A 27328-nucleotide genomic window follows, 5' to 3' on the forward strand; every position below is an offset into this window, starting at 1 on the left:
AATCTATTCTATATTTTTCCATCTAGTAGTTTGTCAATTTCTTTTTGATTAGTGGTTCTTTATATATGCTGAAGATAATAACTTCACATATTGTATATTAGGAATCTCTTCCCCACTCTTTGGGTTGCTTTTTTATTCTCATAGCAGCTTATTTTATAAATAGAAATTTCTTAATGGAACGTAGTACAGTTTTGTTTTATTTCCATCATAGTAGGTGTTTTATTCTTGCTGCTATTTTGTTCTGCTTGGGAAATCTTTGATCCACATTCATGTAGAGGTTGTCCTTTCTGTTCACACAATAATGTTCAGATGTTAAATTTTCATTTTAATTAACAAAGTATTTCTAACATCTGTTTTTAAGTTATTTTTGTTCTACTTAATATTTCTGTATGTAGTCTCAGGGATGTGAGATTGAGCCCTGCATTCAGCTCATCGCTGGTCATGGAATCATGGAGTCTGCTTAAGATTCTCTTTCTCCCTCTCCCCATCTCTGCTCGTGCCTGCTCTCGCTAAAATAAATAAATAAATAAATAGATAAATAAATGCATATATGTTTATAGCTATGTATTATTTATTTACCAGGAAGTGGAGGATTTGAATACTTCCTCCTTGCCACTGCTTCTTTTAATTATCTAATTTAATTCCGTATGATTAAGGTACAAATTTGAATACATTCAATTCTCTGAAATTTTTGAGGATTTCTTTATGGTTTTGCTACATAAATTCAGCTGGGAAAAATGTTTCCTGTTTGAATCAAAAAGATTCAGTGTTGGGGCGCCTGGGTGGCTCAGTGGGTTAAAGCCTCTGCCTTCGGCTCAGGTCATGATCCCAGGGTCCTGGGATCGAGCCCCACATCGAGCTCTCTGCTCAGCGGGGAGCCTGCTTCCCCCTCCCTCTCTCTGCCTGCCTCTCTGCCTACTTGTGATCTCTGTCAAATAAATACACAAAATCTTTAAAAATAAAAATTCAGTGTGGGAACACAATCCTGTTTGTGTATAAAATAAGTCAATTATATTAATCATGTAATTGTTATCTCCCATAACTTTATTGAATATTTAGCTACTTTACTAACATTATTGAAAATGGAGCAGTTAAGTATTCTGCTCCACAGTGGGTTTTCTTATTTCTTCTTTTATAACTTCATGTATTTTTCGTTTAGGGTATATTGAAGTGATGTTCAGATTGCTTACAAATTTAGTATTGTAATATCTTTCTATGAATTGCCACATTATTGTTATGAAATGTCCTTTATTTGTGTAGTTTTGCCTCAAAGTCTACTTTGGTAGTGGTATAGCTTATATCAGCCTTCTTTTAGTTAACATTAGCATATTAAATCTTTATCCATGTTTTTCCTTTTAAATTTTTTGTATTATTATGTTTGTTATTCCTTTGGAAGGATTTTGTACTTTTTCCCATGGTGACATTCATAGAAACATTTAGTGCATTTACTGATAAAAAGGAATTGTTATCTGTGTGTATCTGTCACCTTAAATTTTGTTTTCTAACCATTCTTCCTGTTTATTTATTTTGACTATTTTTTGTTTTAGTATTAAATACATAGTGTGATTATTGCCTTGCTCTCTGTTAACCTTTTAGCAAACATTCTGGTGTTAAATTTGTCATTTCCTCAATAATACCAGAATCCTAGGGCATATTACTTCTTGTAAAATCTAGAGTATGGTGATACATTTTTAGATATAATAGCAAAGGTACAATCCATGAAAGAAAGAACCGATAAGCTGGGCTTCATCAGAATTATAAACTTCTGGCGTGTTGTGGTGGCTCAGTTGTTTAAGCATCCAACTCTTGGTTTCAGCTCAAGTCATGATCTCAGCATTGTGGGGTCCAGCCCTGCCTTGGGCTCCATGCTCAGTGTGGAGTCTGGTAGAGATTCTGTCCCTCTTCCTCTCCTTCCGCCCTTCCCCCTACCCATGCAACTCTCTTTCAAATAAATAAATAAAATCTTTAAAAAATTTTTAAAAAATTATGGAGGGCAAGTATTGCATGGAGCACTGGGTGTGGTGCATAAACAATGAATTCTGGAACACTAAAAGAAAATTTTTAAAAAAGTTTATAAAAACAAAATAAACTTCTGCCCTATGAAATATAATTTCAAGAAAATTACGAGGCAAGCCACAGACTAGGAGAAAATATTTGCAAAAGAAACATCTGGAAAAGCACCATTATCCAAAACATACAAAGAGCGCTTAAACTCAACAATAAGAAAACAAACCCTATTAGAAAATGAGCCAAATACCAGGGCACCTGGGTGGTCCACTAGGTTAAGTGTTTGCTCTCATCCTAAGTCATGATCTCAAGGTCCTGGGATTGAATGCTGCATCAGGTTGCCTGCTCAGTGGGGAGCTTGTTTCTCCTTCCTCTGCATCTCTCCCTGCTTGTGCTCTCTCAAGCAAATAAAATCTTTTTTAAAAAGACTTTGTTTTAAAAAAAAGAAGAAAGAAAATGGGCCAAATACCTTAACAGACACCTCACCAAAGAAGATACGCAGATAGCAAACAAGCATATGAAAAGATGCTCCACATCGTATGTTACCAGGGAAATGTAAGTTGAAACAACTATGAGACATGAGACACAACTACTAAAATGGCTAAAATCCAGAACAGTGACAATATTAAATGTTGACAAAGCTGTGAAGTAACAAGAATTTTCATTCATTGTTGGCAGGAATACAAAATGGCACATGCTTTGAAGGACAGTTTGTCAGGTTCTTAGAAAAGTAAACATACTCACCATAGGATCCAGGAATCATACTCCTTGGTATTTATCACAAAATACAATACACAGATGTTTCTTGCAGCTTTACTAGTAATTGTCCAAACTTGAGCACAATCAAGATGTACTCTTGAAAGTGTAGTGAATGTGTGAATGAACTGAAATGAATCTAGACAATGAAATATTAATCAATAAAAGGAAGAAATGAGCTATCAAGCCATGAAAAGACATGGAAAAAAATAATGCTTATTAATAAGTTTTAAGAAAGTCTGAAAAAGCTGCATAGTGTGTGGTTCCAACTATGTTATTTTCTGTGGAAAAATAAAACTGTGTACTAAATAAAAATTTTTTTAATTTTAATTTTTTTATGAACATATAATATATTATTAGCCCCAGGGGTACAGGTCTGTGAATCACCAGGTTTACACACTTCACAGCACTCACCATACATAGCACTACCCTCCCCAATATCCATAACCCCACCACCCTCTCCCAACTCCCCTCCCCCCAACAACCCTCAGAGATTAAGAGTCTCTTGTGGTTTATCTCCCTCCTGATCCCATCTTGTTTCATTTATTCTTTTCCTACCCTCCAAATCCTCCATGTTGCATCTCCACTTCCTCATATCAGGGAGATCATATGATAGTTGTCTTTCTCCGATTGGCTTATTTCACTAAGCATAATATCCTCTAGTTACATCAATGTCATCGCAAATGGCAGGATTTCATTTCTTTTGATGGCTGCATAGTATTCCATTGTGTGTGTGTGTGTGGGTGTGTGTGTGTGTAAATATATATATATATATATATATATATATATATATATATATATATTTGGGTGCATGCGCCCCTTCAGATCACTACTTTTGTATCTTTAGGGTTAAAAACCCAGTAGTGCGATTGCTGGGTCATAGGGTAGTTCTATTTTCAACATTTTGAGGAACCTCCATGCTGTTTTCCAGAGTGGCTGCACCAGCTTGCATTCCCACCAACAGTGTAGGAGGGTTCCCCTTTCTCCGCATCCTCGCCAGCATCTGTCATTTCCTGACTTGTTGATTTTAGCCATTCTGACTGGTGTGAGGTGGTATCTCATTGTGGTTTTGATTTGTATTTCCCTGGTGCTAAGTGATGTGGAGCATTTTTTCATATGTCTGTTGGCCATCTGGATGTCTTCTTTGCAGAAATGTCTGTTCATGTCCTCATGAGTACTATAAAGTACTCATGAAAGAAATTGAGAAAGACACAAAGAAATGGAAAGATGTTCCATGCTCCTGGATTGGAAGAACAAATATTGTGAAAATGTCTATGCTACCTAAGCAATCTACACATTTAATGCAATCCTTATTAAAATTCCATTCATTTTTTTCAAAGAAATGGAACAAATAATCCTAAAATTTATATGGAACCAGAAAAGAGCTCAAATAGCCAGAGGAATATTGAAAAAGAAAGCCAAAGTTGGTAGCATCACAATTCCGGACTTCATGCTCTATTACAAAAGCTGTCATCATCAAGACAGTATGGTACTGGCACAAAAACAGACACATAGATCAATGGAAAAGGATATAGAGCCCAGAAATAGACCCTCAATTCTATGGTCAACTAATCTTCAACAAAGCAGGAAAGAATGTCCAGTGGAAAAAAGACAGCCTCTTCAACAAATGGTGTTGGGAAAATTGGACAGCCACATGCAGGAAAATGAAATTGGATCATTTCCTTACACCACACACAAATATAGACTCAAAATGGATGAAGGACCTCAATGTGAGAAAGAAATCCATCAAAATTCTTGAGGAGAACACAGGCAGCAAACTCTTTGACCTTAGTCACAGCAACAACCTAGGAACATTGCCAAAGGCAAGGAAAGCAGGGGCAAAAATGAACTATTGGGATTTCATCAAGATCAAAAGCTTTTTCACAGCAAAGGAAAACAGTCAACAAAACCAAAAGACAACTGACAGAATGGGAGAAGATATTTGCAAATGACATATCAGATAAAGGGCTAGTATCCAAAATCTATAAAAAACTTAGCAAACTCAACAGCCAAAGAACAAATAATCCAATCAAGAAATGGACAAAGGACATGAATAAAAAGATTTTTGATGAATAGAACTATTAAATTACTATACTGTACATCTGAAACTAATATAACACTGTATTTTAACTAACTGGAATTAAAATAAAAATAAAAAATAGATACATAAAGAAACGAGTTCTGTGGTCACCAGGAGTTAAGGGAGAGGGGAGGATGAATACTCGGACACAGAGGTTTTTTAAGATAGTGAAACTGATTCACATGATAGTATAATAATAGACACATATCATTATGTATGTGTCTAAACGCTTAGGGTATATATACACCAAGAGTGACCCCTGGTGTAAGCTATGGACTTTGAGCTAAAAAAAATATGTTAATGTAGATTCATCAACTTGATAAATGTATCATTCTGGTAGGAGAAGTTAAGAGTGGAGGAGTCTTTGTAGGGGAAGGGTTTTATGCAAAATCTCTGTACCTTTTACTCAATTTTTCTCTGAATGTATAAGTGATATAAAAATCAGTCTATTAAGATAAAAGAAAAAAACACAAAATATCCAAGATGCAGAAAGAAGCATTGACAAAATTCAACTTTTCATTATTAACTCTCTCAACAAACTAGATATAGAAGGAAATGCTGCCATTTAGCAAAGGCTGAATATGAAAAGTCCAAAGCCAACAGCATATCCCATGATTAAAAACTCAAAGATTTTCCTTAAAAATCAGAGACAAGGCAAAGATGTCCACTACTGCCACTTGTATTCAACATACTACTGAAGTGCTAGCCAAAGCAGTTAGGCAAGAGAAAGAAATAAAGTGCATCCAAGTGAAAAAGGAAATTTTTTTTTAAAGATTTTATTTATTTATTTGACAGAGAGAGAGATCACAAGTAGGCAGAGAGGCAGGCAGAGAGAGAGAGGAGGAAGCAGGCTCCCTGCCGAGCAGAGAGCCCGATGTGGGACTCGATCCCAGGACCCGGAGATCACGACCTGAGCCGAAGGCAGAGGCTTTAACCCTCTGAGCCACCCAGGTGCCCCGTAAAAGGAAATTTTTTAAGTTCTTTATCTATTTTGGGTTCTAACCCTTTAGTGATGTGTGGAAGTTTTGAGTCACTAAATGATACACCTGAAACCAATATTACAGAGTATATTATTAACTAGCTGGAATTTAAGTAAAAACTTCTAAATTTTTTATAAAATAAAAAAAAATGAAAAAAGGGAAGGGGTAAAATTATCTGTAAATGACATGATATTATATGTAGACTAGACTAAAGGAGCTAAAAAACCTCTTAGAGCTAATAAACAAATTCAGTAAAATTATATGATACAATATCAATGTACAAAAGTCAGTTCATTTCTATGTAATAACAGTGAACTATTCAATTTTGGAGGGGAGATGGGTGGGGGATTGGGTGAGCCTGGTGGTGGATATTATGGAGGGCATGTATTGAATGGAGCACTGGGTGTGGTGCATAAACAATTAATTTTTGAACACTGAAAAGAAATAAAATAAAATGGAAAAAAAACTAAAAAAAAAAAGAAAGAAAGAAAGAAAGAAAATAATTCCATTTACAATTGATCAAAAAGAGTAAAATACAAATAAACTTAACCAAGAAAGTGATAGTCTGTATGAAAGAAATTTTTAAAGGTACATAGAAGTGGAAAGACATCCCATGTTCATGAATTGGAAGATGTAATATTGTTTAAATATCTGCACTACCCAAAGTGATCTCCAGATTCAGAGCAATGCCAATGAAAATCACAATGGTATTTTTTTTTTTACAAAAATCTAAACAAACAAATAATTTAAAAATTCATATGGAACCACAAAGGACCCAGATATACAAAAGAATCTTGAAATAAAAATAAAGTTGTAGGTACCATGCCAGCCTGATTTCAAAGTATTTTACAAAGCTGCAGTAATTGAAACAGTATTATACCGGCATAAAAACAGATACATAGACCAAAGGAATAGAATAGAGAGCCCAGGGGTCAGAAATATGCTCATCCACTAGTCAACTGATCTTGTTAAGGATAACAGGAATGTGCAATTGGAAAAGTATCATCTCTGCCACAAACAAAGAGACAATGTGTCATGGGCCCAAGTATCTATCCAAATTCTTGCTATGGGTGCAAAGAATACAGGGCTCTTACTGCCTACTACCCTCACCATTTTTCTGGGTTATGATTGCATGGAACAGCTTTGAGAGATGATATAATCCCTCCCTTTGGACAAAGAGGAGGCTTATTTCCACTCTCAATAAAAGCAGTACATTCTCCAAACTCAGTGTTCCTCTTCCATCCCAGAATTCACTATTTCTCTTGGTTTCATGTAGGCTCATGTGTATTGTATCTATGAGCAGGAACATTATACCTACTTTCTGGTTGCTGCTTTTGCTGTGTATAACAAAGTTCACTGTTTCTGACCCAAGGGTCTTGCATATTTTTGTTAGCATTAGTGAAATAGTTAACAGTCTAGTATATTAGCTTGTAAATAAGGTAAAATCTCAGACTCTTCACAGTTCGTGGCACAGACATGGGAGTGAAGACTTTTGGATCTTTGATCCAGTCCAGCTGAGAAGCTGATCCCAGCTCATCACAAATGCTCAACTATTGTTTTAAGATACTAAGTTCCTCTGCTTGACTTATTTCGCTAGGTAGTTTCTTATTCAGCAAAAATAAATTAAATAATCATAATGAACTAATATTTAGAACCACCACTCCTACCAGAATTACTAAAATGAAACAACAAAACATGAAATACTGAGTAACCAGTACTTTCACAAACTACTGGCAGAATATATATATATATATAATCACTTTGAAAAATTTATTTGGCAGTATCTTCGAAAGCGGAACATATATGTATCTATAACTCAGTATTTCCACACCTAGTTTTATCCCAAACTGAATACATATATATGTTAACCAAAAGACATGTAAAATTTGTTTATGTGAGCATAGTCAATAATAACCAAAAATTGGAAACATTGAATACTAGAATGGATCCATATGAATTAAGCAGTTATCCAGAAGGCTCTATTCCCTTTAATTTTGAACTATAGTCTCAAAACTTTTGCCTCCATATTTTACAGCTTCTTTTCTTTTATACTCTTTTTTAAAAACAGCTTTGTTGAAATATAATGCATATGCTACAAAATTCACCCATTTAAAGTGTACAATTAAATGGTTCTGGTATATTTATAGAGTGTTAAATAATCAGTACAATCTAACTTTAAAATTTTTCATCACCCCAGAAAAAAAACCCAGACTCCTTATCAGTTACTCCCCATCCCTTCTCATGCCAGCCACAGTAAATTGCCAATTTATTAAATTACTAATTTAATAAATAAATCACTAATTTATTTTTCTATGGATTCGTTTGTTCTGGAAATTTCAACTTAACACAATAATAGAATATGCAGTAGTTTGTGACTGGCTTGTTTTAAGTAGCATAATGTTTTTTGAGTTTCTTTCATATATCAGTATCTCATTTTTTATTGTTAAATAATTTCCCATTATATGGATATATAACAGTTGATATACATTTATGTTATGTCACTTTTGGGCTCTGATGAATAATGCTACTATGAACATTCCATTTATATCTAAAAAATCATTGCTTAACCCAAACTCAGAAAGAAGAAATCATTGCCCAATTCAAGGTCACAAAGATTTACCCTTAATTTTACTTGTAAGTGTTTTCTTCTTTTTAATTTTGTCTCATCTATTCTGACCAATCATTGGGCTAAGACCTCCTTCTGTTATAAAATTTTTGCTTTTCTACTCAGATGAATCTGGAGGATAGTCAGTTACCATACCAAAAATGTAGCAAAATCACATTTTCTAGAAAATGCACAAATTCAGTACCATTATAGTGAATAATATTTGAACATAAAAACAAATCCGTAGCTATTAAACACATACTTTAAACAAGATAATTAGTACTTTAGGTGCTATAATGCAAGAAGTATGAAAATTTGGATAATTAAAAACCTTAAAAGACCCTTAATCTGACATTTACTCTTTGATACATATATGAATGGTGAGTTTAAATGCCATTATTTCTTGTAAGTAGGGCAAGTCTATATTTTTATGAAACAGGATACAAATAGTTTCTGTGTTCAAATTTTGAATAAAAGTGAAGATTGGACTTGAGCAATGTTTATCTTTCTTCTTCTTCTTTCTTCTTTTTTCTTTCTTCTTCTTCTTCCTTTTTTTTTTTTTTTTTTTTACTACTATGTCATCCAAAACCAATAAATCCACATTTCCAAAATGTTTAGTCTAGCACATTCAATGCCACTAGGGATCTACTGTTTTAAAAGGGGGAAGAATTAAAGTCACCTTCTTTTTCTCCATCTTAATCTGGGGAAATAAAAAATCAGACTTAATATATCTCAGTCATGACATTGCACATAATCAGCATATAGTTGGGCCATATCCAGAATTATTTTTTGCTTGATTGAGAGGCCTACTCAAGCTTTTGATGTAATAGTTTAAACCTACTGCCTCCTGAACATTTGTATAATGAATTATGCCTTGTTTTGTCTACACACTCACAAAAAAAAGTATTCTTTTTTTAATTTTAAAAATTTTTTTTATCATTTCATTTTTTATGTTCAATTAGCCAATATATATCATTAGTTTTTGATGTAGTGTTCAGTAATTCATTAGTTGTGTATAAAATCCAGTATTCATCACACTTTCTCCCCTTAATACCCATCACCCCGTTACCCATCTCCCTACCCCCTTCCCTTCTGTAACCCTCAGTTTGTTTCCCAGAGTCGAGAGTCTCTCATAATGTGTCTCCCTTTCTGAATTCTTCCCTTTCAGTTTTCCCTCACTTCCCCATGGTCCAAAACAATATTCCTTATATTCCACATATGAGTGAAACCATATGATAATTGTCTTTTAAAAAAAGATTTTATTTATTTATTTGATAGAGAGAAGGATCACAGTTAGGCAGAGAGGCATGTAGAGAAGGGGGGGAAGGATAATTGTCTTTCTCTGCTTGACTTATTTCACTTAACATTATCTCCTCCAGTTCCATTCCTGTCGATGCAGATGGTGGGTGTTCATCCTTTTTGATGGCTGAATAATATTCCATTATAGATACGAATCATATCTTCTCTATCCATTCATCTATTGAAGGGCATCTTGGTTCATTTTTACATTTAATGTGAAAATGACAAGAAACTAGAGCACTATCCAATGCAATTTACCATGATTGGTTTTCCCACTACTAATATAATACACAATCTTTATAATTAATGAAACTTGCAAAATGGTGGATATCCGGTAAATACATTTTGAAAAATAAAGATTATCCTAGGACATATATTTTGGAATTCTTTTTTTTAAATTTTATTTTATTTAAATTCTGGAGACTTATTGTGTGTAGTGTCCATGTTGACCTTTACAGCATCTACTATGGCTCTTCTCTTGTAGGTCTTTCAGAGTGACGTGGCAGATGCAAGACATGCTTTAACAGATTGCCCAGAGTAAGAAAAGCAAAGGAAATGTCTGAACAGATACTTTTGAAAACCCATACTTCTACAATGTATCTGTTACAGTGAAAAACATTCACAGTGAATGTTAATTGTCTCCATTGTAGGGGATGTTAACCTTAAATAATATATTAATTCAAATCCTGCTAATAAATTTTGTGAATATGGATTAATATTGACTTCTTTTGGCAATAGTGATGTTAGTTGACATATGTATCCCCCAAAACAATTTTCTTACTGATATAAATGTCATTTTTCAAATTAATTCTAGCAAGAAAAAACTTTTGGCAGCTCTTTATAAGTGTCTCTTCTTCTGAAAAAAAAAAAAAAGAGAGAGAGAGAGGGAGAGATGCTTATAATTTGTAAAAAGAAGTAGGAAAGGAAAAAATTAACATTGAAAATGTCTTTTTAACAGAGCAAAATGCATGTGGGCAAAATTCCTAAGAACGCTATTTAGGCAAATAAATATAAGTTCTGCATACCTAATGGTCCTATGGGAATTTCCTCGTATCTTTCATATAATATCATGACAAGAAAGATCCTATTAAACTGTCTTGTTCTGTTCAAACTCATAACATCTGTCTTTGAATGTAATTCACATGAGAGCTGTAAATTTAATATAAGTTTTATTCATTAATAATAAAAGTCAATCTTTTGTGAGGAAGAAAGAATACAAACACTTTCTTCTTTCTGAGACATTTCTAAAATGAGACATTTCTAAAGATGACTTGATGTTCAAGAACAAATTAGATTATTCCACTACCTAGTTCTATTAAAAACCTTTTTAAAAAAATTTCGTTTCCCTTTCCCCCTCTATTCAGAAACACTATTTGAAAAACCCAATAATTTTCTATAGAATATTTGAGAAGTGTACCTGAATCTAATGTATTCTTATCCAAAAATTTAGAAAGATCATTTTAGTAGCTAATTTTATAAAATATATCATCATCATTATTAACTTCTAAGAATGAATATTTCATTGGGAATATTTTTGGAAATTTTCCAATATTTTATTGTTGATATTAGTTTTGAATTTAGAAAGCCATCCCAAAATTATATAAGGAAATTATTTATATCTCCATGGAATAGAAGTAACTTAATATTTTGGGATTCCTTTAGTCAAAATATAAATGTCTGTCAGTGTCTTTTCTCATTATTTCCTTTAATCATTTCACATATAATCAAGATATTCTAAAAAATGTCTAAAATAGTATGTAGAATGACATGTAAAGAAATATCTTTAGATTCCTAGATGTGAATTCAATAGCAAGTGAAGGATAAGAAGAGAGTTGGAATTGATATACTGGGATGATTGTAGCATTACATGAGTTCCTAGAAAAAGAGCTGAAGATTTTAAAATGAAAAATTAATAGCAATTATGAATAGCAATATATATGTGTATACATATATGGATATACATACATACCCATATTTATATGTTTATGTATATATGTATATGTATGTGTGTATGTTTGCATATATCCATGAACTTTCATTCGAGAAACATACAGTTTGACAAATGTTTGCTTTCTAACCAGAAATGTGCCTAAAATTGTTTGGATATTAATCACCATTCTAGCTGAAAAATTTTAGAATGAAATATCAGAGTAAGGTGACCAGAATCTATTGACACACACAGCTAATTGAGAAAGTTTAACCCATGGAAATTCTCAGGTATTTCAAGCACAAATATAATGAAACAGCTATGCAAAAAACTGGGCTTCTGAAAAGAATATGAAACAATAAAAGAAATAATTGTCCTCAAAATACTGTGAATAAAAGGCCACTGGTAAAAAAAAATATTTATAATTGAAAATATTAAAATAATTTTCTTAACTAAAAACAAAATCTAAATATATAAGTTGAAAGAGTTGTTATATTTTCTTCAACTTCCTGATCCATCTGAAGTCAATTGTAGTATATGATTTTGTACATTCTATATAATATTTAAGTAATCTGTTATATGCTAATCAATTTGCAATATCTAATTTATCATACATAAGGTGTTATTTAATAAAGTTCGAGATTTAATTTCTTTATCCATATGTCAATATGCTTCTGTACAACAGTGTTTTAGAAGATTTAAAACTTTCTAGGATAAAATTTAAAGAGTAATCCATTGTAAAACATAGAGATATACTTTAAGAAGCTTCATCATTGCATCCTTTAAATTAAATTAATGTGATTTTCTGTTTTAAACTAAAACATTTTCCAGAAGCAAAATAAAACTATAATATTCAATCAGGCCAACATAGGTGTCCAATTAATCCAGGAATTAGGAAATTTCAAACACTGGGTGCTCATGCTTCCCTTGTTGGCCAATTATGACCAGTATAAATTTAAGTTTTCATAACTTCGGCCCTCTCATTTTATTACAAGAAACTAATCCTATAGAAATAATCAGTGTTACAGACTAAGGTTTATTTTTCTGGAGATAGAAAATGTATCATTTACAGCTTGATCAGGGGTAGCAAGACTCCTATGAGAGACATGGCATTAGAGATGTCTTATTTGGATTTGACCTTGACTACTTGTGGGAGCTGGTGAACAATGGAAGGCTGTGGCTCTGCATCTGGGGGAAAGTTTAGAGTCACTCTTGTCCTAAGATCTACAGTTACTAAGAAAAACTGGACTTGAAATCAAAGTTGCTAGGCCACACTGGAACATCAGGAGAGCTGGAACCCATGAGGACGACTTTGGAGGCGATGCATTGTCACATGCAATTTGAATCTATGGAGTCACCTGCCTCACCACCTCACCATGGGTGATGAGTGTTCCTGGTCCAGGAAGCAGAGAGGTTAAGGAAGAACATTTGGTGGAAGAAGTAACTTGGGGCCCAGAGCATCCTTCCACCCCAGCACACACATACCAGTGGAATAAGGCAGCAGGTCACTGACAATGTGCAAACAGAAGCAGAAGATGGGTCTTTCTCCAGCTTCCTTCAGAACTCAATCATAAAAGTGTTTGCCATGTACTAATCAAGTAAAAAAAAAAAGAAGAATGTATAATTGAAGATGCAATATAATGACAAGAATTAATTGGATAAAATACAAAATATTCTCATGATAAAAACAATTATGAGATATGGTGGGATGGGGAATGATTTTTCTTTTCCTCTTAATAATTTTTATATTCTCAAATAAGCATATTGAAAATGCATTATCTAAAATAAAACAGAAAGTGAAATAATTATATTTTACATTTTGGTAAAAAGAATTGCTCAGGCCTCTAGTGAAGAATATAAAGATAATTTTGTGTTAGGATATTTATTTACTAGCTTAAGTGATGCCATATGTGTGACCTGGCAATTATTCTTAAATTGTTTAGCTTTTCCTTTGATTGCTCTTGTGTTTTTCTTTTATTATCAGTTTCTGCATTCATCCAAACATCTCCTTCTAGAGAACATCTTCGAGGTCACAAGGGAAGACCTAGCCTACTCCTTATTTTCACTCTAAAGTTTTACTATACTAAAACTCTTAAAACTAATACAGCATACATCAATGCAAGGCTTCTTGTTCTAAAAACTTAGAATCTGACTTCATTTCAACCTTAGAGTTACTGTCTTCTGGTATTAGTGCCCATACCTCCAGGACAGTCCACAGTGCCTTAGTGAAGAGACTGTCCAAAGAACACTCCTGGAGAACGTTCAAGTGGTGGATACCCAGTTCTCCATTCTAGGGTTGTTACTCTCTGAGTCTTCAGATCCCTATTTCTGGTGAATTGTGTTCATAGAAGTTCTCATTCTCCCACCACATTTAATGGAGACTATTTCTTTTCTTCTCTGGGCTCAAGAAACCACTGCAACAAAACATCACCAGTAGCTCATTTCCAGAGTACCGTACCAGAATACTGATTTCCATGTCATAAATGAGTGCCCTACTACCAGTGCATTTTCCCCTAATCTGTCTTCTTTTGTCCCCACCACCTGGCATTTCACAAAATGTTTACCCACTTCCTTCAATTATTTTGGTCTTTGAACTATTTCTTTCCAGAACAGAGTTCATACCTCCAAATTCTGGCAGTGCTGAGAACTGACCCTATCATTTTCTTTAAGGCAAAGAGGGTAGTGAATGCAGATATTGAGGTGAAAAACTATCACCTTAAGAAGCAAATGCTCTAGCTGTGATCACTGTGGAATCTTCAGACAAGAAACCTATTCTCTTTTTGCCAGTGGCATTGGGATCCTTCTGCCAGCTAGGGAGTTTGGGGGGAACTTGGGCAGTTAAAGATTCACAAGCTCAGTCACCAAAACCCCAGTTGTGAGCTCCCACTGATTTTCTGTGACAGCTCTAAATTTGACGTAGGACACTATACTTTATCTGAGTTGATCTGCCACATTCAATCTTGATTTCAACACAAAATTTCTTGTATTTCTGAAACATGATTGACTCCTTTAAAGCTGCTTTAAAGGCTTCTAACATTTAGGACTTGACTTAAATTGGAAATTAAGTGCCTGAGGCAGATATATAGGTAGATGATGGATGATAGATAGATAGATAGAGGTAGATAGATAATATCGCTTTTGCAAGACCTGCAATGTCATAAAAAACAGCCACCCACACCACATCCTTCTAAGTATTATCACCCTTAAACCAACAAGTGCAACATCCAGTTGATCTAATGACTTGATTCCTTACACCCCATACCAATTCAAAAAACTGAAAGTTTTTATAATGGGTCATTTTATAGCATGCCATAACTGCCCCTCTTAAAAAAAAGGCAAAGAAGTTATTGTTGCCTCCAGATAGGTGAGATATTGAATCTGAAAACTCATTATGAGTGTTTTGTTTTTTGCTTTTTTTTTTTTTTTTTTTTGGTCATTCCTGGTACTGTCTTACTCTGGGTTCTCTAGAAAACAGAGGGAAAAAAAAAAAGTCCATGCTGTATGTTGTATGTATTTGGATACAACCCCAGGTCAACAAAGGAGAGAGAAAGGAGAGTATGTCAGGGAAAGAGGGAAAGTAAACCCAAGTGTTACAACTTCTCCGAATATTGCTAGTTGCTGAGAGGCCTTAGAGAAACAGTCCCTTCTAATCAGTTATATAGGGGAAGAAGTTCATGTCTTTCATTTTGGGATTCACCCTGGTTCCTTTCTTTCACTGAAAAAGTTCACTCCATCCTGCAATAACTTTCCTTCTCTTCTATATTGAGTTATAAGACTCCACTGGACAGACTCTGGGGAAAAGGAGAGGCTATGTTGTGATCATATTGGACCTTTATGGACACAAAGATTTATTCTATCAGGTTTCAACCAAAGTGAACACAAAAGAGCCTGAGCCAGGGGCTTCTGGGTGGCTCAGTCAGTTAAGTATCTGCCTTCGGGTCTGGTCATAATCTTGGGATTCTGGGATCAAGCCTCCTGCTTACCGGGGAGTCTGCTTCTCCCTATGACTCTCTCTCCCCACCCCACTTGCACTCTCTTTCATTCTCTAAAATAAATAAGTCAAAAATTTATTTTTAAAAAGAGGCTGAGGCAAAGTCCAGCCCTTATCCCATGGAAGAGACTAAAATAATCAACAGATTTAAATAGGAAACTGTATAACCAGTCTTCCAAATGTAGGCACTTCTAAGATTGAAAGGGCTTACTATTAGTTACACTAAGCACAATAATTAGACTAAGTGCACAGGTATAAGCTGGATTGTCTCAGTCAGATTGGAACATATGGTCATCCTTGGAAGACGAGGTCACATCCTTAGTACGTGGTCTCATTTAAGAGCAGTAGCTGAGGCATAGAGGCAAGTGCAGCCAGCGGAATCTCAAGTGTATGGTCTGGGTTCTGCGCACACTGTGAGGTGGACACTATGGCTATCCACGTCCATGGGTAAAGACATTGAGTTCCAGTATTCTAGCCTATGTGATGGAATTCATTGCAGGCACAATAAATATAACCCTCTTTCCTTATCTTTTTTCAAAATCAACTGGTAGGAATAAACAGGTAAGTAGATGAAGAATAGGGATACAACTCATGTTAAAGAAAGATGATACGCGAGAATTTGGCTTACACATTGAATACTCTTACTTTTTTTTTTTTTTAAAGATTCTATTTATTTTATTTGACAGGCAGAGATCACAAGTAGGCAGAGGCAGGCAGAGAGAGAGAGGAGGAAGCAGGCTCCCCGCTGAGCAGAGAGCCCAACGCGGGGCTCAATCCCAGGACCCTGGGAGCATGACCTGAGCCGAAGGCAGAGGCCTGAACCCACTGAGCCACCCAGGTGCCCCAAATACTCTTACATTTTAAATACTTGGTATCAGAATAAGATTCAACTGACTAGGAGCAAGTTCCATGTAGGGCCAGAGCCTTTATTGCTAATCTGGTGGCATGTTAGAGAGTAGTTGAAAGTGTTTTGTTTTGTTTTGTTTCTTTTAGAGGTGATCCCAAAGGAGAATGGTAGACCGATAAAATTGACAAATCTTGCCAATTCCTTCATCCCAAAGCCCCCAATCAGATGAAAGAGGAGTATATGGGCAGCCTGATAAGATCCAAGAGTGTTAGCTGGTGAAGCCCCCTCCTACATAGAAGCAAAACTTAGTAATGAGATCCTCTAAAAAGAGAAGTTAAAATTGTTTATGAAAAATGCCATATAGTAAGTTTAAGATATAAATAATTTTTGCATATTAGAAGAGGGGATATATTCCTATCATTAGAGTTATTAAACCAAAGTGCATGCTTTTTTTTTTTTTTTTAAATCTGGATGCATAATGCCAAGTGTGCTATAAAAAAGATATGCCAGTGTATAACCCTATTCACACAAGGGAGATATTAAATGCATTTTACACTTACTAGAATACAGGCACTGACCAATTAGAACAGATGCTCACACCAACTAGAACATATGGCCACAGTGGTGATTTCTACCTGAGTATTAGCCCGGAACAGCAATATGTGAAAATTATAAATCCCTCACTCAATTGTCAAGATGAGATAGTATCTGACTTCCTGATGTGTTGCCAATTTAATGCAGAAAAAATGTTATATCAGTGTTATTTGATTGGCATGTTTTTAATTAGAAATAAGTGAGCATTTTAAAATTTAACATGCCATTTATTTTTAATTCTAGCATATGTTTCATTTGTCCATTTATACATTTGTATGTTTTGTATTAATAAAATTAATTTATGAGTCTCTATAAAACTAAGACTGATGTCCTTCATGTATGTTACAAATATTCTGCATATAAATATATTATTTTTATATCCTTGCCATATCAGATTTTTAAAAGTTTTCTTATTTGACCTAGTCATATCTTCCTACATTCTTTATTGCTTCTTGACTTTCTTTCTTACTTAAAATATTCTTTTAACAATGATTAAAAATAAACCTAAATATTTTACTTAGTACTTACATTTATGAGCTAGTCAATATGGGATTCATTTTGGTGTAAAGATTAAATTAGTGATCAAAGCTTTATGAAAAGAGCTAGGTACATGTACAATTGCCATTTATTGAGTAATTCTTCTCTTTTACCAGTAATTTAAAGTATGTCTTTATTATTTACTAAATACCAATAGCTGTATTTAGGGACTTTTATTTGATTTCTACTCTATTTACCAAATTCCTACAGTGTTAATCATAGTTCCTAACGATGCCAATGCATTTATTCACTTGATCTATCCTACAACAAAAACGAATATTTCTTAATTTCTATACCAGTATCACTACTCACAAGTATATAAGATAAATTTCAAGATTTCTTTGCAATTATTCTTGTCCTTAGAATAAATATCCCCTTGTGTCTTAAAGTTACTTAAATTAATTCTTTGTATGTGTAGTTATGTTTTGTATTGTATAGAGTTAGACTTCTTCTGTTTTAAAGGTTTATTGCAAAATTTTTACCCTCATTTAATATTTATCTTACACTTTAGAGTATGTGTTTTTTGAACAGGAACCTCATTAGCATACATTAAATCAAAATTTTCTTCAACCTAACTTTTTCCAATTTCACCCACCCTCTTAGTAAGCATTTTTTGTTTCGAACTTATGCCTTCTATGTTTCTTGCATATTTTTGTAAAAGCAAACAAATACATTTAAATGTTTAATTGCTTGATAGTATTCTGCACCTTGCTGTTTTTCACTCCGTGTGAGCTGACTATGCGGGTATAAATCTTTCTTATTCCTTTTCACTGCTGCTGAACCCCACTGTGTGATTCTGAACCAAATGTCCCCCATACACGGGCATCTAGGCATTTTCCAATATATTGCCATTACAAAGTCTGCCACAATAAAAACATTTTTTTATTTTGTTCAAAAATTTCAAGCGATATTTTTGGATTAAGCCTAGAAATGGGATATCTGGGGCACCTGGGTGGCTCAGTGGTTTAAAGCCTCTGCCTTTGGCTCATGACCTGGGATCGGGCCCCACATTGGACTCTCTGCTCAGCAGGGAGCCTGCTTCTCCCCCACCCCCTGCCTGCCTCTCTGCCAACTTGTGATCTCTGTCTGTCAAATAAATAAATACAATCTTAAAAAGAAAAAAAAAAAAAGTTGGATATCTGGATCCAAAGCTAATTGCATTTGTAGCGCCATCAGATGGTGTCCATTTTGCATTCCTGTAAGTAGTGCATGAGTGAACCTTATTCTTCATAGCTTTGCCACCTTAGTTTGGTGTGAAATCTTAAACACTCTTATAGTCTACTAGGTGAAAAAATTTATTTTGTAGTTTTATTTTGCATTTTTATTATGTATGAAATGGTGTTAAAGGACTTTTGTGTGAACTGTCCATGCTCTTCACTAATTTTCTGTATTTGTCCTCAAGCTTCTGAAAAAAATTTATACATTAGGATGTTTTGTTTTGTGTTTGACTTTTTACATCTCTTGTTGCTATTAAGTAGTCTGATGCTGATTGGAATTATGTAAATTTTTTTAAAGATTTTATTTATTTATTTGACAGACAGAGATCAGAAGTAGGCAGAGAGGCAGGCAGAGAGAGAGAGGAAGAAGCAGGCTCCCTGCGGAGCAGAGAGCCCAATGCGGGGCTCGATCCCACAACACCGGGACCATGACCTGAGCCGAAGGCAGAGGCTTTAACCCACTGAGCCACCCAGGTGCCCCAAGGAATTATAAAATTTTTTAAGTGATTTGTTATATTTCTCTGGAAGCATTATGAATGTAGCAATGTTCTTACAATCAACTAAAATTTGCCTGTGTGATTTTCCTTCTCTTTCCTTACTCACTTTATGAGTCTTTTAAATGGAAACTTACTGTTTCTCTAATTCTGGACAAATTATCAACATATTTCTACCAGTACCTCCTCGTCTGCATTTGTGATATTTTTCCTTCAGAACTTCTACTCCGTTTGTACTTATTTTATATTACCTTTTTCTTAATCCCCTCCAGTTGCCTTCAAAAGTGTTCCTCTCTGTCATCTTGCATTTTACTACTTTTTTCTGCAAAATTCAGTGCACTGTGGTCTTCATCTTTTTGCCTTTTACATCAACAACGAGATTTCCTTGTTAATATTTCCTTAAGTCAGGGGTGTCTGGGTGGCGTAGTTGATTAAGTATCCAATTCTTGATTTAGGCTTAGGTCAGGATCTCAAGGTCCTGAGTTTGAGCCCTTGGGCTCAGTCTCTGCACTCACCGGGGAGCCTCTGAGGTTCTCTCTCCTCAACCTGTCCCCTAGAACCTCTCTCCGTGCATGCAATTTCCCTCTCTCTCTCTCTCTCCCAAATAAATAAATAAAATCTTTTAAAAATATTTCCACAAGTTACCTTTATGCCCCTTAAACCACATTGAGATACCACCTTACACCACTTAGGATGGCAAAAACTGACAAGAAACAATAAATGTTGAAGAAGTTGTGGAGAAAGGGGAACCCTCTTATACTTTTGGTGAGAATGCAAGTCGACGCAGCCACTTCAGAAAACAGTGTGGAAGTTCCTCAAAAAATTAAAAATAGAACTACCCTATGACCCAGAAATTGCACTACTGGGTATTTATCCCAAAGATACAGATGTATCTGTGAAAAGAAGAGTCATATGCACCCCAATGTTCACAGCAGCAATGTCCACAATAGCCAAACTGTGGAAAGAGCCAAGATGACCTTCAACAGATGAGTGGATAAAGAAGTTGTGGTCCGTACACACTATGGAATATCATCAATATTTTGCATCAATATGGATGAGACTGGAGGAGATTATGCTAAGTGAAATAAGTTAAGCAGAGAATGTCAATTATCATATAGTTTCACTTACTTGTGGAACATAAGAAACAGCATGGAGGACAGTAGGAGAAGGAAGGGGAAATGAAGGGGGAGAGATTGGAGGGGGACGTGAACCATAAGAAACCATGGACTCGGGGCGCCTGGGTGACTCAGTGGGTTAAGCCTCTGCCTTCGGCTCGGGTCATGATCCCGAGGTGCTGGGATCGGGCCCCGCATTCAGGTTCTCTGCTCAGTGAGGAGCCTGCTTCTTCCCCTCTCTCTGCCTGCCTCTCTGCCTCCTTGTGATCTCTCTCTGTCCAATAACAAATAAAACCTTTAAAAAAAAAAAAAAAAAGAAAAGAAACCATGGACTCTGGGAAGCAAACTGCGGGTTTTATAAGGCGGAAGTGGGGGGATGGTGAACCTGGTGATGGGTATTAAAGAGGGCACAGATTGCATGGAGCACTGGGTATTATACGCAAACAATGAATCATGGAACACGACATCAAAAACTAATGATGTACTGTATAGCAACTAACATAACATAATACAAAAAGTTACTTTTATGCCTTCTTGTTCATTATCATTTTGCTAAAATTTTGTTACTTTCCCAATATATTTATCCTGCTTATTTTAAATTTCTGGGGCACACATTTTAATAATTCTGCTTTTAATATTATACCTTGTTCTGGTTGATTTTCTGTCTTTTGAGGAGTTGTCCTTTTCGGTAGGAGTCTGCTTATAGCGCGTAACTTTTGCTCTCCTAGGCATGGCATCTGTCTTTTCTAAGAATATGTCTGGGTGGGTGAGGGGGTGCCTGGGTAGCTTAGTCATTGAGTATTTGCCTTCAGCTCAGGTCATGATCCCAGAGTCCTGGAGTCGTGCCCCACATCGGGCTCCCTGCTCAGCGGAAAGCCTGCTTCTCCCTCTCCCACTACCCCTGCTTGGGCTCCTTCTCTCATTGTGTCTTTCTCTGTCAAATAAATACATAAAGTCTTTAAAAAGTAGTTCTTAACACTAAAAAATAAAATAAAATAAGAATGTATCTGGGAAGATTTGATGGTAGGGCTACCATTTATGTTGAGCTTCAAGGTAAAGGTGTGTTTAAGAAGCATCATGGAAAGAAACCCCCCCAAAACAAGTTCCCAGGCACAGGGATAATTACCACCCTCTTCCTGTTGGAGCCATCTCATTTACTTCGGCTGGTCCCAAGGTTCACCTCCTCTCTGGGAGGAGTTGTCCCGGAAAGGGTTGAGAAATACCTCTTCAAGAGCATTTCCTTCCTTGTTTTCTTCCTCTCCTGTCCCTAACTTGGCTCATATCAACCTCTACTGTGGAACATGAGCACCGTGCCTAACTGTCTCCATACATCTCTTCCACACTGAGAAGAGGCAAGAGCAGAAAGCAAAAAGCTTTCTCCTGCATGTCTTCCCATCACTTCCTAGAACACAGGCTGCCCTCACAGCAGCCATCTACCCCCACACTCACCACAAGGCAGTAGGACCTCAAGTACCAATGAGATGTCCTCTTTCTGTTTCCTTTGGAATTCACATTTTCCTCTTGTTTTGTCTTTTGTTTAGGTTCGATTTGGAGTAAAAGGACTATAGCTCATGCTGGTTTATCTTTTTAAAGAGATAGAAGCCACTTCTTCCTTGTACTTTTGCTTCCTGGCTGCCTAGATTTCGCAACTTCTTTAAAGTCTTAAAATTATTTCTAAACCTCACCTGCTATACCTCACACCCCACCCCCATATGTTAGACCCTGAAATAATGATTATCTACAGTAGTGGTATTCAAACTTAAGGTATTCAAACTTAACCTATATACCCAGGAAAATTTTAAGTGCAGACCTTCAGATATTAATCCCAGATGTATTTCAATCAGAATGGCAGGGACTATGGTTCAGAGCCTCTATATTTAAAACTCCTTAGGTGCTTCTGAATGATCAGATCCTCTTGGTAACCCCTTATGTAAACCATATAATTGAACAGTTAATTTATCACTCTGGTTCATGCAAATACATCTTTTCTTTATACTGTAAACTAAATTATTATCAGTTTGAGAGAAAGGACTGATTGTAAGACACAGAGATACATGTAGAAACGTACAATCACACACATACACACACAACATGACTAATATAACACTTAGGTGCTAAAAGTATTAATATCATAGATCAAGTCTAAAGCAGTGTTATCTGCTGTTTCCTTTTTTTCAACACTGAACATTCAGTGTGGGTTTTGCTGATAAACTACTCCAATCTCAAGTCCATGTTCTTTAATTCTTCCATTTAGTCCACAACTATTTAGTATTTACTGTATGCCAGACATTTTTTAGTTGCTAGGATATGATAGTGAACAATATAAGGCGTTACTCTCATAGCACATAGCATATGTGAAGGAAGATATGCAATACACTGACACATTGAATTAAACTCTATTGGATAGTAGTAAGAGTCATGAAGAAAAAAAAAAAAATTGTTAGAGAATATGGGGCCTATTTTAGCCAGGGCTGTTAAGAGAGGATTTTGTAAGGAGATGGCGTTTTATAAAGAACCTAAAGGAAGGAGAGCTGCATGGGACAGAGAAGAGCAGGGAGTGTAAATAGTCCTAAACTTGCTTCCGTTCAAGGAATAGCCCAGAGACCAGCATGGCTTGCAGGAGTGGGGCATCAGGAAAAATGTTAGAGGACGCGTTTGCAGGTCTGCAGACCACAGTAATTCCCAACTCCTTTCACATAATGACCCACACGGAGACTGTGGCAGACAAGAACAACAGGATGGGGTGCCTCTAGTCCAGCGGGCCCAGGAGCCATGCTGATTCCTAAGAATCAGGAGGCGGGGTTCAGTATCTAAAGATTTGTGACACCAATTCCTCCCACTATTGGGAAGCTCTAGAGAAGCTCTAGAAGCTCTGTTGGGAAGCTTTGTTCTAGGTCCTTGCATCTTTGGAAGTGTCCAGGAACATGTTCAGATGAGAAGGGGAAATACTAGATAGCTTTGTGTTTACAACATGAATTGAAAGTTTCTCATCAAGGTTACCAAGAATCTCATGGAACCAGAGCATGTAATTCTTTGTATTCTTTCCTGCCTTCTCCACATTTCATTCTAGTTTTGACAAACTTTTGTTTTTTAAAGCTTTCTTCTCCTGTGCAACTATCTTCCTGTTCCTTCTCTAGATGCCCTTGACTTTTTGACCACTATTTGTTATGACTTTTTTTTTTTTTGGCTATCGTGTCTTGTTGTTATTCCACAGGGTCCTGTCTTTAGAATTCTATTCGCAGACCACAATCTCCCTAAGAAACCATATCCAGATAGATGACTTCAAATACACAGACTCACTAAGGAGTGGTACACTTTTCTCTCCAGGTCATGTCTCTCTCCTGAGTTTAAAACAAACTCTGCACAGAAACTGTATTTAAGAATAAAATATTCACCTGAGGATCTTTAGGTTCAGGCTAAAATTACAATCCTTTGCAACAAGGAAAGAACTTTTTGTATGTTTCTATCTTTACGAGTTGAATCTTTGACAATGAATGTTTCTATACCACAAGCATCTATGACTAGCCCTAGTCTCATAATCCTTCACACAAATTAGTGGTTATTGTTATCTTAACTAGTTAGAAAGCTACCAAAAAAAGGTATCTTGTCTATTTAATCTCTAAAATATTCCCCATGAGGGGAGTCTGAGTGGCTCAATGGGTTAAAGCCTCTGCCTTCAGCTCAGGTCATGATCCCAGGGTCCTGGGATTGAGTCCCGCATCGGGCTCTCCGCTCAGCAGGAAGCCTGCTTCTTTTCCTCTCTCTCTCTGCCTGCCTCTCTGCTTACTTGTGATCTCTATCTGTCAAATGAATAAATAAAATCTTAAAAAAAAAAAAAATTCCTCGTAAGAATTCTCTTCTCTTTACCTCTGTTGTTGCTGCCATGTTGAAGTCCTCATGATTCTTTCTATAAAACTGTTCCAAAACAATGGATTCATAAATGTGAAGATTAAGTGTCTGAAACTTGGGATGTGGAAGGAGACCTGGTGGGAGGCGGCGGAAGGAGTGAGACATGCCGTTTCTCCCTCGGTTGCCAACGTTCATAAAACGTGTCCTATGTTTGATGTCATAGGCTGACATAAAACAGGATTTGGAGTTTGTTTTTCTTTCAGTGTTGGATGTTATTCGATACCTGCCACTGTGTATATGTTTTTCATTGAATATATTCTTGGGCTATGACAATAGGTGTTTTTCATACAGTGTGGACCCTGATGGTAAACTAGCTACTTAAACCGGCACTGAGCGGAAACACAAACTAATACACAAAACCCTTCTCTTTACCAACAGAGGAGGACAACTTGGTTATTGTTGTCTTAACTAGTTAGAAAGCTACCAAAAAAAGGTAAACCGAGGGAAGCTCAAAATGGTCAAAATGATGAGTTTATTCAGGAATAGCAGAGGTATAGCAAGTGGGACCACACAAAGTGTAGCAAGCTACAGGTGGCTCTGTTAAGCGTCTGGACTATGCGGTATTTATATGCAGGGAGTATGAAGAGGGGAGAGTTCAGTCAGAGTCTGTTAAAATCAAAACCAAACGGAGACCATATTTGAACATTTCCTGAGCAGACAAAACCAGTCCAGTTGTACAAATAAAGCTTCATTCAGCTTAGTTTGTGAGATCAGCCTGTCCCCCGTCATTCCTTACTTGTGTCTCTGGAAACCATAAGCAAAAATTTCATCTGGTTGATATGAAGTAACCCCAGATAAACTCTGTCATTTAAGAAATACTAACATTGTCAAATTTCTGTAATTCAGGCATTGGTGGAAAATCAGTCTCATAGTCCTGAAGTTTTGTTTTCTTAAGGGTAAATGTATAAGATTTTTCCATCTTATATCCTCCAGTTCTGTGTTACTGAAATTCTCTCACATATTTAACTAGTGTTTATTAAGCATATCATAGTGCCAGGCATCTTGTAGGCTCTAGGAGTATGATAGTGAGTAAGATAGAGAAAACCCCAATCAGCAGAAACTTATTTTGTATTTATAGATAATATGTTAGGTTTTTTGTTTTTTGTTTTTAAGATTTTATTCATTTACTTGGCAGACAGAGATCACAAGTAGGCAGAGAGGCAGGCAGAGAGAGAGGGGGAAGCAGGCTCCCTGCTGAGCAGAGAGCCCAATGCCGGGCTCCATCCCAGGACCCCGGGATCATGACCTGAGCCGAAGGCAGGGGCTTTAACCGACTGAGCCACCCAGGGGCCCCAATATGTTAGTTTTTAATGTGTCATATTTCTAACTATTTTTTTCTGGGAAATATTGACTGTATATTATTTGTACCTTAAGTTGTAAATTTAGGATCAAATCCTTGTGAAAATGACTGCAGTGCAACCTACGTATGACACTTCCTGCCCAAGCCTCTAATCGGCTTCCTCTCAGTCCGTCAATGCTTCAAATGAATGTCAAACACCTAGCTCTAACAAATCATATATTGCCTTCCTCATATCCCTGGAACGCCTCATTTATTCTGAAAATAAATTTCAGACTCCTTATTGCTTGCAGCCCTAAGTTTGAAGCCTTATTGCTTGCCTACCTCCCCTTTTCAGTTGCAGGTCTAGAATTACTGATGGCGGGGGCCCCCCTGACCTCACAGTGATCTTCCAGGATCTGGTGCCCTCACATACCATCTGCTTGCCTGAGGTATCTGCACCGAGAGTCTTCCTGACAAAATACTACCCATATTTTCACTCAAATAGTTTCTTCTCTTCTCTGTCACCTACTTGCACCCCCACTTCTCCAACATGTAGAGAGAGAATCCTTGTGTGTGTGTGTGTGTGTGTGTGTGTGTGTGTGTGTGTGTGTTCTCAGACTACTTAGCGCATTCCTCCAGTAAAACCCACAGTTTTATGTTATAATTTTTGGCGTGTATTTTCCTTTGTAGGCTATTAGTTTTTTGTGTGTGTGGGTTTTTTGTTTGTTTGTTTGTTTGTTTGGTTGGTTGGTTGTTTTTCTGTTTTTTGTTTTGTTTTGTTTTTTTAGAGCAGCTCTAAGTTTACAGCAAAATTGAATACAAGGTACAGGGATTTCCCATTCACTTCCTGACCCCACTTGTGGGTCGTCTCCCCATTATCAACATCCCCCACCAGAACTGGACATTTGTTAAAATTAATGAACCTATGTGGGCACGTCATCACTCAGACTCCATTAAGTTACATCACAGCTCACTATGGGTGTTGGACTTTGTATGGGTTTGGACAAATGTATAATGACATTTAGCCACCATTATAATATACAAAGTATTTCATTGCTCTAAACATCCTCTGTCCTCTCCGCACTCATCCTTCTTCCTTCAACCCATTGCAACCACTGGGGTTCTCCTATTTCTATAGTTTTGTATTGTTTCATTTTGAATATAAGCAGCTTACTTCTCATATTCTTCTATTTCTGTCATCAAGCTCAGTCCTTGGCATATAATAAGAGATGTGCATTAGTGAATAAATGCTGGAATCTAAGATACATATTGATATGTCCATAGATACTGATATTAATGAAAAAAAGCACAATTTCAGTTTTCATAAGTGAAGGAGTGCAAAAAACCTATGCTTAATTTTATGATTTGTAGAACAACTCATAAGAAAGCACATACAAGAAAATAATATATTTTTAAACAAGCCATGAAGAGAGAAGAGGAGAAATAGGATACAGAAAGAGGAAAGACAGAAGAAGGATTAGAAGGAAAGAGAAAGAAGGAACACAGGCAGAGAGAAAATAGATTACTTTGGTCAAGGGTAAAACTTTACCATGCCACACTACTTGCCCAACAGTGTATGTCTTTCCCTTCTAAAACACTTTGTGAATGGGTAGATTTTCATTGTAATAGATTTATTTTATGGGCATGGTGAATAATAATGATATAGAATATATTTATTTCTTCATGAGGGC

At 36.0% G+C, this 27328-nt stretch overlaps 1 long non-coding RNA gene across 2 annotated transcripts in view; it reads left to right on the forward strand.

Annotated features, from left to right (window-relative positions):
* The window catches only part of LOC131820559 (uncharacterized), a 97672-nt gene extending 71586 nt beyond the window's left edge, over positions 1–26086 (forward strand). The window contains exon 3 of one of the 2 annotated variants that reach the window (XR_009349696.1): positions 25993–26086. This is a non-coding gene — a long non-coding RNA (uncharacterized LOC131820559). Of the gene's footprint in view, positions 1–10211; positions 10647–25992 lie in introns of those variants that run through there. The other variant, XR_009349694.1, reaches the window with a different exon arrangement.
* Positions 26087–27328: the final 1242 nt, after the last annotated feature.

The sequence above is a fragment of the Mustela lutreola genome, chromosome 18 (assembly GCF_030435805.1).
Source record: "Mustela lutreola isolate mMusLut2 chromosome 18, mMusLut2.pri, whole genome shotgun sequence".
Taxonomy (NCBI): domain Eukaryota; kingdom Metazoa; phylum Chordata; class Mammalia; order Carnivora; family Mustelidae; genus Mustela; species Mustela lutreola.